The sequence below is a fragment of the Camellia sinensis genome, chromosome 10 (assembly GCF_055761805.1).
Source record: "Camellia sinensis isolate YWXY chromosome 10, ASM5576180v1, whole genome shotgun sequence".
In the NCBI taxonomy this organism is placed as follows: Eukaryota; Viridiplantae; Streptophyta; class Magnoliopsida; order Ericales; family Theaceae; genus Camellia; species Camellia sinensis.
In genome coordinates this window covers 49601968-49621870 of record NC_138970.1, presented here as the reverse complement: position 1 = coordinate 49621870, position 19903 = coordinate 49601968, and the positions used below count along the sequence as shown (strand labels likewise).

Sequence of the window (19903 nt, the reverse complement as noted above, 5' to 3'; positions counted from 1 at the left end):
CTGAGTCCAGTCCGACCTTTTTTAGGGCTTAGACAAATTGAATTTAATTTGAGCTTAGACGAAAATTCAGAAGTTCGAATTAAATTTGGGTGGACTTGGATAAAGACACAAAACAACCCGAAACTTGAATTATACATATAAATATAAATATATAAAAATTATTAATCATTGGATGATATTAAAATAATTTAGATTATTAGATCATATTAAATACACATTATATATACAAGTAACACAATACAAAACTTTACCTTTTGTCATTTTTGACTTCAAAATTATAAAGACAACTATAGCTTTACATTGTTTTTTCAATTATTATCTCTATCACATCATATAAATTATTTGTTTCGATATAATTAATGATTTAATATATAAAAAAAATGTAAATATAATCTAATTTTAATAAATTAATGAACTTAGTTGCATAAAAAAAATGAAAATAAAAATTCAAACTTATATGCAGTAAGGGCCTAACTCCGCTTGGTTTGGCTAAATAATCTCGGGTTATAATTTGAGTTATAAATTTTAAAACTAATTCATAATTATTTTTACAAAATACCACTAATGTGATATTTCCCCAATAAACTACACCAAACATGGACAACGAAATAAAAATAGATTTAAAGATGAGTTGATTTCCAACCAAACCACAGATTCAATCCATTACCCTATTGAATCTCCCCAGCAACCAATTCCATTTCAATTACTTGGAAAACAAGAACTCATCAATAAACAAAAACAAAACTCTTATAAAGAAAAATAAAATATTTTAATTCTGCACCCAAAACAGCTCAAACTAACATGTTCCAGGAAAATACAATATTAAAATTTCACAATGATGTGAAACAAGGGTTAACAGAAATATTCCAGTTGAAGACACTATCATCTTCATTAAAATAAAGATTAAAAAGAAGAGAAAAAAAAATACAGGGAGTTAGCAAATGTTTTGGCAACTGCATTCGCCACAACAGTATAACTGCACAAATATGTTTGCCATGGCAAAGTAAATGATTGCAGATTCTCAGCTGCCTGCAATACCTTCAGGAATGGCAAGACAAAATTGCACAGGTTTAAACTAGAAAAATACGAGGAAAAAAAACCAGAAAGCTCCATATATTTCTTCTATCATTTAGTTGTGCCACGACATTATCACTAGTTTCAATCACCTTGTAAGCAGTAAAGCTGCCGGATATTTCTTGATGCTGTCAAAACATCAAAAAAATCAATAGAAAAGCGAGTTAAACCTTATCTTTTATCTAATTCTTCAAACAATAATACAGAAAAATAGATGTGCAAATAATACAGAAGTTGTTTATTGAACAGAAGGAATTTTTTTTATCATTGTGTTCTTAACGCTGTGTTTGGTTGAAAGATTTGGGAAGAGATTTGAAAAAAGAAAGGGAAAAGGTGTGTGAAATTGAGTAAAATATATGTATATTTTATTTATATTTCACCTACTTTTTCCTTTTCCCTTCCCAAGTCCTCCAACTAAATGCAGCATAAGAGAATTATTCGAATAGGTGTGTGTTTGGATGAGAACGTTGGGAAAGAATTTGAAGGCAAAAAGGAATTTGAGAATTCACAGTTATAAAATTCTCTGTTTGGATTTACAAATAAGTAAATAATAAAAAGAAAGAAAAGATGACGATTGAAATATCCTCTAAGAATTTTAATGAGGGATTTTAAGGGTAGGTAGTTGACCTCTTACTGATTGGAAATTCAATTTACTAATAATTTTCTTTCACTCTGGTCAGGGTATATCCAGATACCCATCTCCAGTATACCCGGCATACATTCTGTATAAAATGCAAAAAATGATTAAGAGTATCGATGATTACCATATAACCATTCCTTGAAGTATACATGCAGTGCGCTTGATAATTCACCATTCCGGCTGTCTTCAGGTTGCGTTTCCTTAAAAATTTGCTTGATCTCCCCTAAGTTATTGTGCTGAGACAAAATAATTACGTTTAATAATAAAAAAAATTTCAATGTAATTATGACTGATTTAGAATTGTATAGAATCACTTCCAAAAGGTATAAAATGAAAACTCATTCTTTTTCTTTTTTTTTTTGGATAAGTAGGTAAATATGCAAATCCATTATTAGAAAACAGAAATCAAATGGCCATGCAAATGATCAGCATGGCTCAGTGCACGTACATTTCTATACTGAGACGACATATACACATCTGGTAATGGAAAAGGATTGGTTTTCGTGGACCCAGAGGATCCCACCTTCAAACCTGCTCGGTATCAGTGCACAAAGAACAAGATCACAAAATTTAACAAGAAATATTAGCATATAGATTAAGATCAAACCCCAAAAGGAGCAACGCTGTAAAATATTAGGGAGAGATCATGGTTCATGCACTGCACAGATTCAAACAATAAAAATGCATTTAAGCTGAAGACATGCCAAAAATGGAAAGCAACAAGGGTGGATGAATAGGAAAAACAAACTAACAGTAGCCAGTAAAACATCAATTTATAAAACAACACTTGCAAATTTGGTCTACCAAAATAAAAAAACACACCAAAAAATTTGTGAACTAATCAGAATCTAAGCGGGTAGCAGACTCAGCATGTACATCAGACACGCCTGCAGGATGAGATAATGAATCATGTGGATCAACTATTCCTAGTGCCACAGGGTCATCCCATCTGTTAATAGTTGCCTCAATACCAACTTGGTCCATGTGCGCCTCCAATTGTGAGTAAAATGTGTTATATGGTGCCACCTAATGGAAATTTGTTTGAAAAAGAAAAAACATATTAAAAGCCAATATTTAACAGTGCTTGAAAATAAAGCAGCAGAAAAATTTATGACCAAAATAAATTGACAGCATCAAAAGACACAGCTTATGCAATGAGACATTAGAGGTGAAGAAAATTACTTCAATGTTGTTTTTGGGTCTTGGATTGTGAAAGGATTTTTGGATGGAAAAGATAAGAAGGAATTTGTGAAGATAAATTAGCTTCTATTTCATTCACTTTTCCCTTCACAAATCCAGTCCCAAATCCAAGTTCCAAACACAGCTTTAGAAGTCAAAACTAGAGAGTAAATTATTAAGACCATCAGAACTGAATATCAGTTCAGTAGCCTATATAGAGCCAATGTCAAATTCATTCCAGTGGGACAAAATATAAAATTAATTTTAGTCTAGGAATGCACCTCCAAGTGGCATGTAACCACTCAATCTCTATAATCAGAATAATTGGATGTGTATGTAAAACACACGAAAACAGAGCTAAAAGAATTTGGATGTCCACAAAAAATTACAAGTCCATTCTCTTTTGAAAGGTTAGTAACTAGATTGAAATATACATGTGATCACATTTCTATCCAACATAGCTACTATTCAAGGTAAACTTCGAGAAAGACATATTTGTTCTCATCCCATCGAAAACAGTGTACATATTCCAGGTTCTATTCAAAATGGAGTACTCTCAATCAAGTACATGGGGCACTAAAACAACCATTGAAGTCAATTAAACTTTACAAACTCATCCGAATGTACAAAAATATAGACAACTACACAGTACCCAATCAATTAAATCAAAAACTTAACATAGCAATTGTTGGCACAGTGTTCAGAGAGAGGGAAAAAAAAAAGGATTTTAAATTTCTTTGCACAATTGACAATTCACAAGCTATGATTAGAAGAAAGAGGAATGAAGGCTGCTAAAACATGTTACACACCTGCAGCTTATGGTTGTCACCAACAATAAGAGGCCATTGATTTACACCTAAGAAGAATACACACTCACGACAATTTGCAATACAGATACGTTTTGCTGCTACAATGACATGAACCCGCTCACAATGTTCAACTCTTACAGCCTGTAGACTGGAAAAATAACATATATAGAATACACATTCAGAGCATTTCTACTAAAAAGATGACAGCATCCGTAATGTCACATTCAGAATAAATTAATGGGCAATTAGAACAAGGATAATCATATGACATGACAAAATGAACCGTATATCATGCCCATAATAAAATAAAGGCTAAGGTGGTTTATTATTAGTTTCTTTATGGATACAAAAAAACTACCAAACAGATATAAATCAAAATTACAATATAACAGAAACAAATAACATGGACCAAACATATCGATTTGACAATATGCCATTTATATCTTATTGTTGCTATAGAGTATTATTCAATCAGCCAATGGGAGCCCAGAAGACAACACAAGTAAAAAAATGCAGGGCGTCAAAACAAAATAAGAACAAATAAGGACGAAGCTGAAAGTTTGAAATGCTAAATCATGAAAAGGCGTCCAGATGAACAGATGAATTTCAGTATCTCAACTCATAGTAATCTCATATTCCACATTTCATTGCAGAAGGACCAAATTATAGGACATTTAATAATTACACAACTAATGATGTCCTTTAAATAGTCATGCTAATCTTTATCAGAGATGCAACACTGGAAGGAAACTTTCAGACTCCAATAAAATTTATTTTAGATTTTTTTTCTTGATAACACTAGTCACCATGAAGCATATAACAAGCACAAAAAAGGAAGTTAGGAGCAACAGTATATCACGTCAATATTTTTGTGCCCTACACTACACCAGTGATTGTAAGTCATTACCAAATACTATCAAGTACATTAACAGGCATACAGATCAACACAAAGGTCACAATACATGAGACGTATATATGCATATATAGTAACACAATCACACAGACAGATTAACACAAGGGTCACAATGCACAAGACGTATATATGCATATATAGTAACACAATCATGAGACCAGGAAATAGAATCATATCAAAGGTTTTAGTATCCTCTTTACAATCCTTGTACACTTCAGAATGTTGGTCAAAGTTTCAGTAATTCTAACCCTTAATTTGACTCCACTATGCTTAATAGGGAAAAACTAGCCACTGAAGCTCCTGCAGATAAGAACAGTTTGCCAAGACTGTAAAACCCTTACTATTACAGGAGGATGCTCCTTCATTATCAATTCTTATGGGGAGGCAATGACTGAATTCCACGGACTATAGAATATTGATACTCTTTCTTTCCCAATAACATATCCTCATAATTCATCATGTTACCAAGCATTCCATTTAATTTACTGTGGAGAAGCTCAAAAATGGTTGTCATAATTTATAGGAACAGAAATAATGCACCCACAAGGAGAACTAGCTTCAAAAAAACAATACAGTAGCACAATAAAATTTTCAGACATTTATAGCATTTGACTGAAATGAGGTACCAAAAAACTGAGAGCCTTTCTGTAACTCTATTACAAAAATGGCATATGTATACGTTCTTGCAAAAGGGAGTGACTTAAGTTAATAGTGGCATAGATGGAACAAATATTAGGCTCAGACTTTGAAATATGCTAAATTAGAATATTATTAATTTATTATCTTGACCCCACTCTCAAATTTTAAAGAGACATACAAAAATCCAGCAATTCCAGTTGCTAGTTGTAGAGGGAATATTATCACTTTCTAATAAGCAGTGATGCTATTCAAAACGACTGTTGATCTAAGGAGTTCAGGACAATATTGCAACAATAAAAAAAAGAGAGCATAATCTTCCTGCAACTTCATAACTACCTTCCCAACAGCTCCAACAACTATACTCGTGTCAGAGCATCCATAGATGGTGGCATATCTCAAAGGTGCTAAAATGTAAATGACAGATTCAAGACAATTTATGACCTGCAAAAATTACAACATTGTTAGAAGCCAGGCCAGAGCTAAAGCAACTTCAAACAATGAAGAAAACATAATTTCAAATTGCACTCGTATGCACAATGCATGAGAGATGGCACACTAGAGAAAAGATTTAGCACTGAAACTGCAGGTAGTAAGGTTTGGGTCTTGTTAGCTAGACAAGGCAACATCAGTAACAAGCTCAAAGGTTGAAACTTGGCTCAGGCCATTAAGAATTTATTGACTTAAGGCCAGGCTGGACTCTGGTTTGGCTTAGTTTAGTCATAGGCAGCATAGGGCTAATTCAAGCCATAAGCCATAAGCCACAAGCTCTTGCCTTGAAGACTTAACATGGGTCAAAGCCCAACTCTAGATTACATGACTTTTAATCTATATGGGAAGATTAATATGAAGCCATGAATTAGTTTTATCAGGCTCGCACTACAATAGTCCATACCTATTAATAAGCTAATGAGCTTGCATTGAAGCCTGAGCTCTAATCATGATTCTTACAGTTGAACTTACCATTGGCTAATCAACAATTGAGTACCTCCATTTTGCAATTAGTCAATAAACAAGACACATAAAATACCTAAACTAGTGTTCTTTCAAGTATACGTGCCTATATATTGTTGTCAAATAAGGATACGAATCATGTATCGTTTTTTAATTTTTCTGAATCGCGTATCGTATTGTACTATGTATCGTAAGATACTTTAATGCCTTTAGAAATAGATAGAAAAATAAATATAGTTATAAAAAAGAAATATCTTATGAGAATAAAACACTAAACAATTATAATTCTGTCAATTGTAAAAGCAACGTTTCTAATATATACATGCAACAATACATATTATCTTCACAAGGCATATACATTAATAACTCAAGATTCTTAAACCATACCATAGATATGTAAAAAAGGTCGAGAAATAAACTAAAAAGTACCATTCTCATCTCAAAAATAGCTTTTTTTAAAAATAATTTTATGAAAATTTTTGACAATATTAATTTACATGAAATAATTTGATTTTTTTTTTCTTTTCAAATTTGCTAAAGAAATTTAAGTATTATGTAACATACGTGTTGCATTATGTATCACGTATCGTATATCGCATCACGTATCATATATGTATTGTAAGATACATTTAATTTAAGATACGTATTGATGATAGTATCGATTACTTTCTGAAAGGTATCAAATTGTAAGATACATATCATGAATCGTAAGATATTGACAACACTTAGTAATATGCATTTAGCCAAGTAATTTTTTTTTCCATATTCTCTTAAAATCATTTTAAAGATTTTTTTTTTATTTTTTTATTTTTTTATTTTTTTATTTTATGTCTCCAGGTTAAGAACACACATATAACATCACAATAAAACATTTTCAGGATAGGACATAAAACATAAAGCCAGTTATGCAAAATACATCATAACATACTTGGTTCCTAATCAGCTTCATTCTCCATAGACCAAGCTTGATTAAATAGTGATACATTTCAGAAGCCTAATTCTAATGCAACTTTTGCAATATTGAATTGAAAGTTTGAAACCACTAAAAAAGCAAACAGGTCTTCGGTGTGCCACATTGGAGGTACAGATTCTTATCCCCCATCCATTCATAGCCTAATTTGAAAAGGCACATACTCCTTGCTAAATAGAGAACTAAAAGAATAGAAAATCAAGTATCTTATATAAATGATGATATCTGACATGGACAGGCCCACAAAGGCCATGAACCACTATAAACAACCCAAGCCCATCAATCGGAGCCCAATACATAACCCAGCCGATGAAGTCCAGAACAGCTGGAATCCAACATGGCATAAAGAACCAATGGCATTCAGGCACGTGGCGGGTGAAGGACGAGTCACATCAGCAGACAAAGATCTGCAAAGTTATTGCCACTGCACATCACCATTAATGCAACGAATCATAGCATTTATTACGACAACACCTCCCCGTCGGAACAGGGTCCCCTTACCCTGAACAAGGTAAGCTACAGCATAGACTTTCGGCGAGGAGGGCAGGTCGGAAGAGACAGCGAAATGATTACCAAAGGATATAAGCAAACGTTGAAGACAAGAAGAAGGTTAAGCTTTTCTATCTCCAATCTCCCTCTCTACATTCTACTTCTCTTTACTAACTTGCTCGTCGGAGGGTTCACTGGGGGACTACCCCGTTCCCCGTTGAACTTATTTGTAGGTGGTTCGATGGGCTAGACCATTTCTACGTGGGCTTGAGGAGCTTGGACAAGTCCGATCCATCCACTGGGACAAGCTGTATCATCAGTTGGCGCCGTCTATGGGAATCTACGCGATTTATCCGTGCGCCAGTTGTGTTCATTGTCGTTGGAGACCTTGTCCCAATAACCTTTTTCCCTCACCCATCAAAGTGTATGGTTACGACGAGATCCATGGCTTCCCACCATAATGCTGCCGATCATCAAACCGACCCTCCAAATCCAAACAACCCACCATAGTATTTCATTGAACTTATTAACAGCATTAACCGCATGGCCGAGCAAAACCAGGCCCTGATCAATGCTTTACACCAAAGAAACCTCCCCATGCCACCTTCACCACCTCCAGATATTCCACCCAACCAAGAAAGAGCACCGAGCCACACTGCTCCACAACCCCATCCATCCAACCTAGAAGGTTTACAACCTCCTCCTCCTCCACGTATAAATTTACCACCTCCATCCCCACGCCCGTCAGTCGTGATACCGGCCCCTGAAGGGGAAGCCAGCAGTGTCCAGCCCCCACTGACTGACCATGGTGACAACATTCCCCTCTGGAACGCTGAACTCCGAGCTATGAAGCTCCAACTCAAAGGGATCATGCAGAACATTCAGCACAAGCCCTCTACCACCGCAAACTCGCCATTTGTTGCCTCCATCCGGGACAAACCTCTGCCCGCCAAGTTCAAGATGCCGACCATTGACTCTTTTGGCGGCACGACGGACCCAGTCGACCATCTGGAGACCTACCGCACCCTCATAATCCTCCATGCCTTCCCTGACGAGATCATGTGTCGGGCTTTCCCCGTGACATTGAAAGGGTCAGCTCGACTGCGGTTCAGTCAGTTACCAGCAGACTCTATTTCCACTTTCTAGCACCTCAGTGACTCTTTCCTAAGCCATTTTATTGGAGCCCAGGGCCAGCGACGCCCGGCCACCCAACTCCTCAACAATCGTCAGACCGAGGGGGAATCGCTACGCAGCTTTGTTACCCGCTTCAACACCGAAGCCTTGCAAGTAGCGGAAAACGACGACAAGGTCATCCTCACGGATTTCATGGCCGGTCTGTGGTCATCCGATTTCCTTTTCTCCCTCTCTAAAAACCCCCCGACCTCCATAGCAGCCCTACTCTCCAAAGCCCAAAAATACATGAATGTTGAAGATTCACTGGCCGCTCGGCAGGACCCAATAACTAAAAACTCGAACCCCAGAGACAAGAGAAAAGACTCAGAACCCAGGAACGCCCAGTATAATAGCCAAACACCCCACTATAACGACCGACCCCTCCGAGCTGACCGCTCGGCACCAACCCGACCGCCCGGTCGGTTCGAGCGGTACACACCCCTCAATTCTCCCATGGAACATGTCCTCAATCAGATCTAACGGGATTACCCCCTCAAATGGCCCCTGCCTTCACGAACCCCTTCCCATCGGAAAGATTAGTCCAAATATTGCTGTTTCCACCAAGACCATGGCCATAACACTGACGAGTGCATCAACCTCAAAGATCAGATCAAGACCTTCATACGTCAGGGTCGTCTTAGTCGGTTCACGGACACCCGCCCCCAGCAGAGGCAAAGAGCCGAGCCCCTCAGAAACAATGGCCGGTGCACCCCACCCCGGCAACCAGCCCCACCAAACCAAGGCCATGATCGCCCTCCGCAACAGCCTCGACCACCAATTAATCCCCCTCCACCAGTCGGAGAGATCAGAGTTATTTCAGGCGGCCTTGCTTGTGGAGGACCATCCCGTTCAGCTCAGAAGGCAGAACTCAGAAAAATAAGGCAAGCCTCAGACAAAGCAGTGGCAGCGGTGGACCGACCCTCTAAACAGCCGAAATAGTGGCTGAACCTATCACTTTCACGGACGCCGATTGTGCAGGCATCCGTTACCCACAGGATGACCCCCTTGTCATCTCTGCCATCCTCTCCAACTACAAGGTCAGACGAGTTCTCATCGACAACGGCAGCTCTTCAGACATCATCTTCCTCAATTGCTTCTGCCAGCTCAACATTGGGAAAGAAAATTTGTCTCCTCTCCAAACCCCTCTGGTCGGTTTCACCAGCGACTGTGTGACCTCCATCGGTTCCATCGACCTCCCTATCACAATCGGCGAATACCCACGGCAAACCACAAAGTTGCTCACCTTCCTTGTGGTCGATTGCCCATCTGCCTACAACATCATCCTTGGCTGCACTGCCCGAAATGCCTTCCAAGCCATTACATCCACCTATCATCTTGCCATCAAGTTTCCCGCCGATCTCGGGGTAGGAACAGTCAGAGGAGAGCAGACCGTGGCCAGGGAGTGTTATGTTGCCTCACTCAAAGAAGTCAAGCTGAAGGAGGCAATGATCATCGAATGACTCGACGTCCGAGATGAGGACGAGCTGGTCAGAGGAGAACCTGTGGAGGAGCTCGTCGAGGTCCCCATCCACCTCACCAACCCGACCAAAACTGCCAAAATCGACAGCCAATTATCCCCCCAAGCCAAGGCCGACCTTACTGCCCTCCTGACCGAGCATAATGATGTATTTGCCTGGACCCATTCAGACATGCCGGGTATTGACCCCTCCTTCATGACCCATCACCTCAGCATCGAACCTCATTTCCGACCCTACCGCCAGAAGCAGCGCATCTTCCATCCGGAGCGCAATACTCTTATTGCAGCAGAGGTCGACAAGCTCCTTGAGGCCCAATTCATCACAAACGTAGACTGCCCTAAATGGTTGTCAAACGTGGTCCTAGTCCGCAAGAACAACGGCAAATGGCGACTCTGTGTCGATTACTCTGACCTGAACCGAGCTTGCCCCAAGGACAGCTATCCTCTTCCCCGCATCGATCTGCTGGTCGACGCCACGGCCGGTCATCAGATGCTCAGCTTCATGGATGCTTTTTCTGGATACAACCAAATCTTGATGCACCCGTCCGACCAGGAACATACTTCATTCATTACCGACCGAGGTACTTACCACTACCGTGTGATGCCGTTCGGACTAAAGAATGCTAGGGCCACCTACCAACGGTTGGTCAATGCCGTTTTCCATCACCAGATAGGTCGGAACATGGAAGTATATGTCGACGACATGCTGGTCAAGAGCACACTCTCCACCGATCATCTGACCGACCTGCGAGAAACCTTCGCCACCCTCCGCAAATACCAAATGAAGCTCAACCCAAAGAAATGCGCCTTCGGCGTAGGATCTGGGAAGTTTTTGGGTTTTAGGGTCAACCAGCAGGGCATTGAAGCTAACCCTGAAAAGATCAAGGCCCTGATCGAGATGCAGTCACCCAGAACGGTTAAGGAGGTCCAAAGACTCACTGGTCGAGTTGCAGCCCTTAACCGCTTCATTTCCCGCGCAACGGATAAATGCCTTCCATTCTTCAAAGTTCTTCGGCAAACTTTCGAATGGACGACTGAATCCGAAGAGGCTTTTCAACAGTTGAAGCAGTGCATGGATAATCCTCCCCTCCTTTCACAGGCGATTATGGGCGAGCCCCTCTTCCTCTACCTAGCTGTATCTAACACCGCTGTCAGTGCAGCTCTTATCAGGGAAGACGGCTCCGTCCAACGACCGGTCTACTATATCAGTCGGGCCCTCAGAGGAGCGGAGCAGAACTACCCTCTGTTAGAAAAATTGTCCTTCGCATTGGTCACCGCCTCCAGACGGCTCCGTCCTTACTTCCAAGCCTATTCCATAGTAGTACACACCGACCAACCCTTGAAGAAGGTCATGCAGCAACCAGAACTCTCCGGCAGACTTATGCAGTGGTCAGTGGAGCTCAGCCAGTTTGACATCACCTACTGGCCGCAAACAGCGATTAAGGGACAAGCTGTCGCAGATTTCATCCTGGAATTCACTAATCCCATCTCGACCACCACCTCTCCACCCCCACCAACCCCTACTGAGCCAGAAGACCCTCATTCTTGGACTCTCAACGTCGACGGCTCATCCCGCAGGGAAGGTAGTGGGGCTGGACTCATCCTAACCACCCCTGAGGGCGGTTACTTCAAATGTGCTCTTCGCTTCTTGTTTGCTGCCAGTAACAATGAGGCCGAATATGAGGCATTGATAACAGGTCTTCGCCTAGTCAGGGATATTGGTGTCAGCCACATCTGGGTGTTCAACGACTCCCATCTCATCGTTGGACAAATCACGGGGGAATTCGATGCTAAGGAGGACACAATGCGAGCTTACAGGGACATTGCACTCTCCCTTATTCGCCTCTTCAATACCTTCCACATTAAGCACATTCCTCGGGCAGAAAACTCCAAGGCCGACGAGATGGCTCAGTTGGCTTCCGCAGACCAGTCCGACCTCAACCATGGTGTCCACCTCGAATATCTGTCCCACCCTGTCATTTTCCCCGATCAGTAAGAAGTACAATTCCTCCAAAACGAGCCCATCTCTTGGGTGTCGGACATTTTTCTATTTCTGACCACTGGGGCACTTCCCGACGACCAACAGCAAGCGCCAAAGTCAGGGCCCAGTCGTCCAATTACATCCTCGTCAGTGGCATCTTGTACAAACGTGGTTTCTCACGCCCGTATCTGCGATGCCTTAATCCGGCTCAAGCAACCTATGTAATGCGAGAAATCCATGAGGGAGTTTGTGGTAATTATTCGGGCGATAGGTCTCTAGCCCACAAAATACTCTGTGATGGTTATTTCTGGCCAATTATCAATCAAGATGCGACAGATTTCGTGCTCAAATGTGATAAGTGCCAACGTTTTGCCAACACCCCCCATGCTCCTCCTACAGAGTTGATCACACTTTGCAGTCCCTATCCGTTCGCCAAATGGGGAATTGACCTGGTCGATCCACTTCCCACCAGCCAAGGTCAGACCAAGTTCGCGATTGTCGCCATTGATTACTTCACCAAGTGGGTAGAGGCAGAACCCCTTGCCACCTTTACCGAACGGAACACAACCAAGTTTATCTGGCAATTGATCATTTGCAGGTTTGGCATCCCGCAAGCCATCGTCTCCGACAATGGTAAATAATTCGATAACGCCAAGTACAGGAAGTTCTGTGCAGACCTCTAGATTCAGCCATGTTTCTCTTCCCCCGGTCATCCCCAAGCCAATGGCCAAGTTGAGGTCACCAACCGTTCTCTTTTGAAGATCATCAAAACTAAGCTAGAAGTTGCTAAGGGACTTTGGGCTGAGGAACTACCGAATGTACTCTGGGCTTACCGAACTATAGCTCGGACTGCTACTGGGGAAACCCCTTTTCGCTTAACATATGGCGCTGAGGCGGTTATTCCGGTGGAAGTCGGTCTGCCTACTTCCAGGGTTTTACATCCGGATCCAGCACTGACCGAAGAGCTCCGTCGAGCGGACCTAGACCTAATTGAAGAGCTCAGAGAGACCGCTGCTGTTAGATTGGCATCATACCAACAGAAAATGAGAACACACTACAATCGCAAAGTCCGACCAAGGGAGTTCGTTGAAGGGGACCTTATCTTGCGAGGAGCAACTCTTGCCACCAAAAATCCGACTGAGGGTAAATTGGCAGCCAAATGGGAATGACCTTACATTGTGACAGCTCGACCACGTCCAAGCACTTACCGACTTCAGGACATGGAAGGCCGAGACCTCCCTCACCCATGGAACACCAAACACTTGAAGCGCTACTATCAATAAATTCCTACTGTTGTATTGCTCAGATTGTTGTATTCTCTTCTGATACATAATATAAATTTTGATCGATTGGACTGCACTGTCCCTGACAACCATCTTATATCTCAACTATCTGCGTGTTGTCTCAATAACATCTTTATCTGCAGCACTCATCAAAAGCTTCAACCAGACTTAGCATCAAAAGCCTCAGCTAGACTGAGCATCGAAAACCTCGGCCCGACCGAGCACTAAGAACCTCGCCCAAACCGAGCAGTAAAAGCCTCAGCCATATTGAGCGCCAACAGCCTCAGCCAGACTGAGCATCAAAAGCCTTATCCAGACTGAGCACAAGAGCGTCAGCCAGACTGAGCATCAAAAACCTCGGCCTGACCGAGCACTAGGAACCTCGCCCAGACCGAGCAGTAAGAGCCTCTGCCAAACCGAGCATGAAGCACTCGGCTTGCCTAACAAGTCTTAGCCAGACCGAGCGCCACAGCCCCAGGGTCAGACATAGGTTATTTTCTCCTCAATCAAACCCTCACAAGTTAGCTCTCTCCCCCTCACAAACCAAGCCTCCCTCCATAAACCACTAACTTGCTCGAGCAATATGGCAAACACACACTTGTAATTTTACTACATTTTACAAGTTTAACTTTACTCTGCATTGAGTTTTTATTACAAGTTTAACTTTACTCTGCATTGAGTTTTTATTACAAGTCCAATTTCGCTCTGCCTTAAGGAGTCTACCCAGTCCGTATTACAATTTCAATCCTACTCTATCTTGAGGAATTCCTAAATTCAGCTTTTATCACAAGTTTACCACAAGTTTTTATCACATGTTTTCATCTATTTCAGACGTACAAGCAAAACAGACAAAGGCAAAACACAACTGAAATTTTATTTATTCACAACCTTGTACATAAGCTCATTACAACAATTCGAACCCCAAAAAAAAAAAAAAAAAAAAACAAAGAAAAAACAATATCGGTTCACAGTCTCTTTCTCCTTCCTTCCCAGTTACTCCTCCTCACTGGAGAGGAGGTCTTCTTCTTCAATGCCCTCATCCAGGTGGGTTTGGGCCACATCATCTTCGCCAATCGTTACAATACTAAGGTCTAAGTCTGGGAACAATTCTTCAACTCTACATTTGAACATCTTCCAGCCACTGTCCCGGTACTCAGCCATTCCGTGCTTATAAAAGTCTGACTGCTGGAAGCTCTCAATAACTTCTGCTTCGGTTCTGCCTCCAGTAGTCGTCCTCGATGGGCTCGCCCCCCCAGATTCTTGCCTAGCCAGGCTGCTCGCGACCGCGGCATCAACCGCCATCTGAAATTCGGCAGACCCTTTGAATTGCTCCACTACTGCAATGCACAGATCGGGATAAGCCGCCCTCTCTTCGTCTAGCTCTTTCTGCAGGGTCGCCCTTTCCGACGCAGCCTTTGCCTTTTCCTCCTCCAATTCCTTCTTCAGGCTCTCCTTCTCCGCCCTCGCCTGCGCTCTCTCTACTTCCAACTCCTTCTGAAGCCTCCCCTTCTCCTCTACTACCTTGGCACGCTCGCCCTCCAGTTCCTTCTGGAGATCGCCCACTTTGCCATCGGCCTCATCTTTTTGCCTGACCAGCTCTTCATTACTGCTCATGGCCTCTTCATGTTGCTCGACCGCGATGGCGCAGGCTCTTTCGGCCTCCTCCAACTTCTTCTGCTCGCCAGCAAGTTGGAACTCGAGCGACACAACCTGGCGGCGTGTGCTCTCCAGCTCCACCTTAACTGCTTGCAGATCAGCATGGGTGGTTTCTCAACTCACCCTCTCCTTCTTCAACTTCGCAAGCTGGGCCTTGGCCTCATCTGCCTTGAGGTTGGCAGCCCCCGCTTTCCTCAACAGAGCCCCTGCTAAGGTGGTTACCTCCATTTGGGCAGACCATAACCCCCTCAGCAGTTCAGCATCGTTGAATCTGGATGCCGAGAGCAGGGCTTCCTCTTCTACGATCCCCACCAGGCGGTCTGCCCCTGCCCTAGCTGGCCTTCTTCTCCCTCCAGCCGCCCAGCCACCGCGCGAGCGTGGTAGATCGCTGTGGTCAGACTAACTCCCCCTCCTTGGGTGCTCTTCCCTTCTTGAGCCAGGGCCACTTGCCCCATCTTCTCCTTGCTCTTTAGGGGCGGCCCTCGTGACCCTTGCGGCGATCGCTGCCACCACTGGCACCACCTCCATGCCCTCTGAAGCAACATCCACCCCTTCTGGGCCACCTACCCTTCTTGGGGTCCCCTCTACTTCAGTCCCCCTGGCAGTACTGGTTTCCTTCACACTTGTCTCACTCCTTCTCTTCTGGGCAGGCTCTTCCTCACTCCGCCTCACCTTCTTCTTCTTCTTCCCCACGCCCAACGCCTCTATCTCCTTCAAAGACCTCTCCTTCAAAGGGTCTGTTGGGGGCGGCCATGGCACAAAGTCACCTAAGTTTTTCTCTCCCAAGGGTTTGGGGCGAGGTCGAATCCTCTCCCTCGTAACCGGTTTTGGTGGTCGGCCGGCCTGGGACTCTTTGAATTTTTGGGCTTTAGTGAGGATGACCTGATCCTCCGCCTCTTGAGCCCTTCTCCTCGCCTCCAACTCCACTCGGTCGAGGTCCCCACTACTTGGCTTTGGACCCAACCTTACCTCAAACAATGCAGACGGCTGAACGAACTCGCCCTATTTGGCCCCTTTTTTCTCCCTCTACTCCTTCACCCTCCCCTCCGCGGCTACTCCCAGTTTCAGCTCCACAGACCTGATGGGTACTTTCCAAATGGTTCCATTGGCAGACAGGTAGAACCATCGTGGTCGCCACCCCTTGATTGACGACGGCAACCCCGCCACCAACCCTTTCTCCACTACTGCCTGTAGAGTGACCCACGTCTCCTGCTACCCTGAGGCCTTATAACCTGCAAAGAATTCGTCTACTGTCATGGCCTCCCCTCCATTTACCTTCAGCCACGCACATGCACAGGCCAGCAGGATCTTCCATGCATTGGGCATTAGTTGGCCTGGTGCTACCTCCAGACGGTTGAGCACATCCACTACCACTTGTGGCAGTGGCAACCTCAGTCCACCCTTCAGAGCTTCCTTACGGTCGGCTCTTCCACTCTACCTTCGTGCGCGGTCGTCCCTCCTTCTGGTCGATCCCCTGCTCGGCCTTCACGCACGGTCGCCCCTCCTTAGGTCGGCCCTTCCGCTCGGCCTTCGTGTGGTCAGCCCTCCTCACGGTCTTCCTTTTCGCTCGGCCTTTGCGCGATCAGCCCTCCACACGGTCGGACCATCTTACGCTCGGTCCACCAACACGGCCGCCCATCCCGGTCGGACTCATCTTCCTCATACATATTCCCTTCGTTGGACTGAAGTTGCACTCGGGAATGGGGGACTACTGACATGGACAGGCCCACAAAGGCCATGAACCACTATAAACAACCCAAGCCCATCAATCGAAGCCCAATACATAACCCAGCCGATGAAGTCCAGAACAGCTGGAATCCAACATGGCATAAAAAACCAATGGCATTTAGGCACGTGGCGGGTGAAGGACGAGCCACATCAGCAGACAAAGATCTGCAAAGTTATTGCCACTGCACATCACCATTAATGCAACGCATCACAGCATTTATTACGACAACACCTCCCCGTCGGAACAGGGTCCCCTTACCCTGAACAAGGTAAGCTACAACATAGACTTTCGACGAGGAGGGTAGGTCGGAAGAGACAGCGAAATGATTACCAAAGGATATAAGCAAACGTTGAAGACAAGAAGAAGGTTAAGCTTTTCTATCTCCAATCTATCTCTCTACATTCTACTCTTCTTTTCTAACTTGCTCGTCGGAGGGTTCACTAGGGGACTACTCCCGTTCCCCGTTGAACTTGTTTGCAGGTGGTTCGATGGGCTAGACCATTTCTACGTGGGCTTGAGGAGCTTGGACAAGTCCAATCCATCCACTGGGACAAGCTATATCACCAATATCACAACAACAAAACACAAGATAACACATAACTCTTAAAGGTTTAAACTGGAAAAAGAAATGTTAAACCGTATGAATAAACTAACCTTCACAGAAGATCCTTTCAGATCGGAAGCATGCTTCACATATGATGATTTAGAGATCCCCTCAATAAAACTAGGACCCCTAGCGCTGGTTAAGGCCTTGATTGAACTTACACAGGCATCAGCCATTGCAACGTCCTGATCAGAGGAACTAGGAATGTAAGAAAAATCGAAAAAACCAACCAAATCGATTAAATTGGACCAAATCGGTTATATTTAGTCTATTTTTTAACAAAAATTGATCTGCGCAGTTTTTAAATTTGAATTTTTTCGATTTTTGGTTCGGTATCGATTTAAGCATCTTGTGTACTGATCTGAACCGAAACCGACCACTTCATATATTTATAATATATATATATATGTAATGATCTAATAATATAATGATATTAATAAGCATAATAAATTATTAATCTTAATTAATTAATCCTATCATCTTTATAACCTACGTGTATAAACTCTTATTATATATAATCTTATCTCTAACTCATTGTTCTTGAAACTTTAGTATTTAAATTTTTTTTTGTTTTTTTGTTTTTATTTTTGTTAATTTAGGAATTGAAAAGCAGGTATTAAATAGATGGATTGGATATGTTCGAAATGATAGACAAATAATTAATTTAATATTTTTATATAAATTAATGATTATATTTAAAAGTGGCTCAAGTTGGAAAAATCCTAAACCAATTAAACCGCACCAAATCGAATCGTTTCAATTTGTTCAGTTTGGTGTGATTTGATGCGAGAAACGGTTTGTATCGGTGTTCAAAATAATAAAACTGACATTATCGATTCGGTGTAATTTTTTACCTAAATACCGATCATACCGAACCAATTACATCCCTAAGAGGCACTGGATGACCCCTTTTCTTCCGCAGAAACTCTTTTAGAAATATGTTCCAAGGCAGAGGAAATTTTCTGTAGAAGCCAATCATGAACTAGTGTTGCAGAAACAGGAGCAGCAGGCATGTCAGGATTTGAATTAGCAAAAAATGGAACAGCCTGGCTCAAGGGAATTATTTCTGATCCTTTTTCACCAAAATAAATTAGAAATTGAAGGTGCTCAAACTTCTCCATTGTTAAAACCTGGTAATGGGAATAAACTGTGAGAATTAAAATAATATTAATTCAGAAAGAAGAATACCTCCTGATATGATATTCAAGCCTTTGAATCTTCTTCTTGGATGACCAAATCTTGAATGTATAAACAAAACACACTCACAGAACACTTTCACAAAACCATATGGGAAAAGTGGAAGGAATAGAGTTTCAAGCTTAGTCTATTCACTAAAACGTCTGTGTTTGATGGCTATCACAGGCATATATATAGATAGGCTTGGACACATATCCAAGTGTAACTCTTTATAACTTCCCACCATCAGGGAAGTTGTAACGTCCCATGAAACCACCATATGGGATAGTGAACAGACCTTAGTTACCCATTAACCATTAAACTAATTAAATATATATAATAAATATAAATAAATACCATTAAACTAATTAAATATATATAATAAATATAAATAAATATGGGCCACTTTATGGATATTCTTACATTCTCCCACTTGGCACAAATAACACACGTTGTTGACTGTCGGGTAACTATTCTGTGTACCTCCCATAATATTCTCCACCCCTGTCTGACCTCACAATTTTAATTTTCTTTTCTGTTTGTTTCTCTACCTCTACTTTATAAACTTTAAAGGCATCAAGTGCCTCGGCTTTATCAAACACATGGTAGAGATACATGTGTCGTGTAAAATCATCAATAAATGAGATAAAATATCTCTGACCATTCAGACAAGATGGAGTAAATGGTCCACAATATCAGTGTGTATGATTCCAAGAATTTCCTCACTCCTTTTGGCACCGTTACTGGTCTTGTTGGTCTGCTTTCTCTTTATGCAGTTCACACAAATACCAAATTTGGTAAAATCAAGAGTCGGAAGGACTTCATCATTAACCAACCTCTTTATTCTCTCAATGGAGATATGTCCCAATCTCTTATGCCAAAGAATAGATGAGGACTCATCAACAATATTACGCTTAATGCCAATATCACATTGCGAGGTTAAAAGATTTTGTTCAAAAACAGGATCCAGATTTAATTTGTACAAACCATTAATTAAAGTATCAAATCCTACAGAAACAGAGTCTTTAAACAAACTAAAATTTGCACCAACAAACTGAAATTCAAATCCAAATGATACTAGTCTAGAAACAAAAATTAAGTTTTTTGAAAAAGATGTAATGTAAAATGCATTTTCAAGATCCAAAACAAAGACATATTTT

At 42.0% G+C, this 19903-nt stretch overlaps 1 pseudogene across 1 annotated transcript; it reads right to left on the bottom strand.

Moving 5' to 3' along the window:
- Positions 1–806: 806 nt before the first annotated feature.
- Positions 807–19360, bottom strand: LOC114279977 (uncharacterized; annotated as a pseudogene). The gene is made up of 9 exons (XR_014341454.1): positions 19295–19360; positions 18474–18697; positions 17618–17765; positions 5591–5695; positions 3703–3843; positions 2519–2740; positions 2163–2237; positions 1839–1950; positions 807–1202 (listed from the first exon to the last, which is right to left on the bottom strand). The product of XR_014341454.1 is annotated as an uncharacterized LOC114279977 (transcript).
- Between the last annotated feature and the right edge of the window lie 543 nt (positions 19361–19903).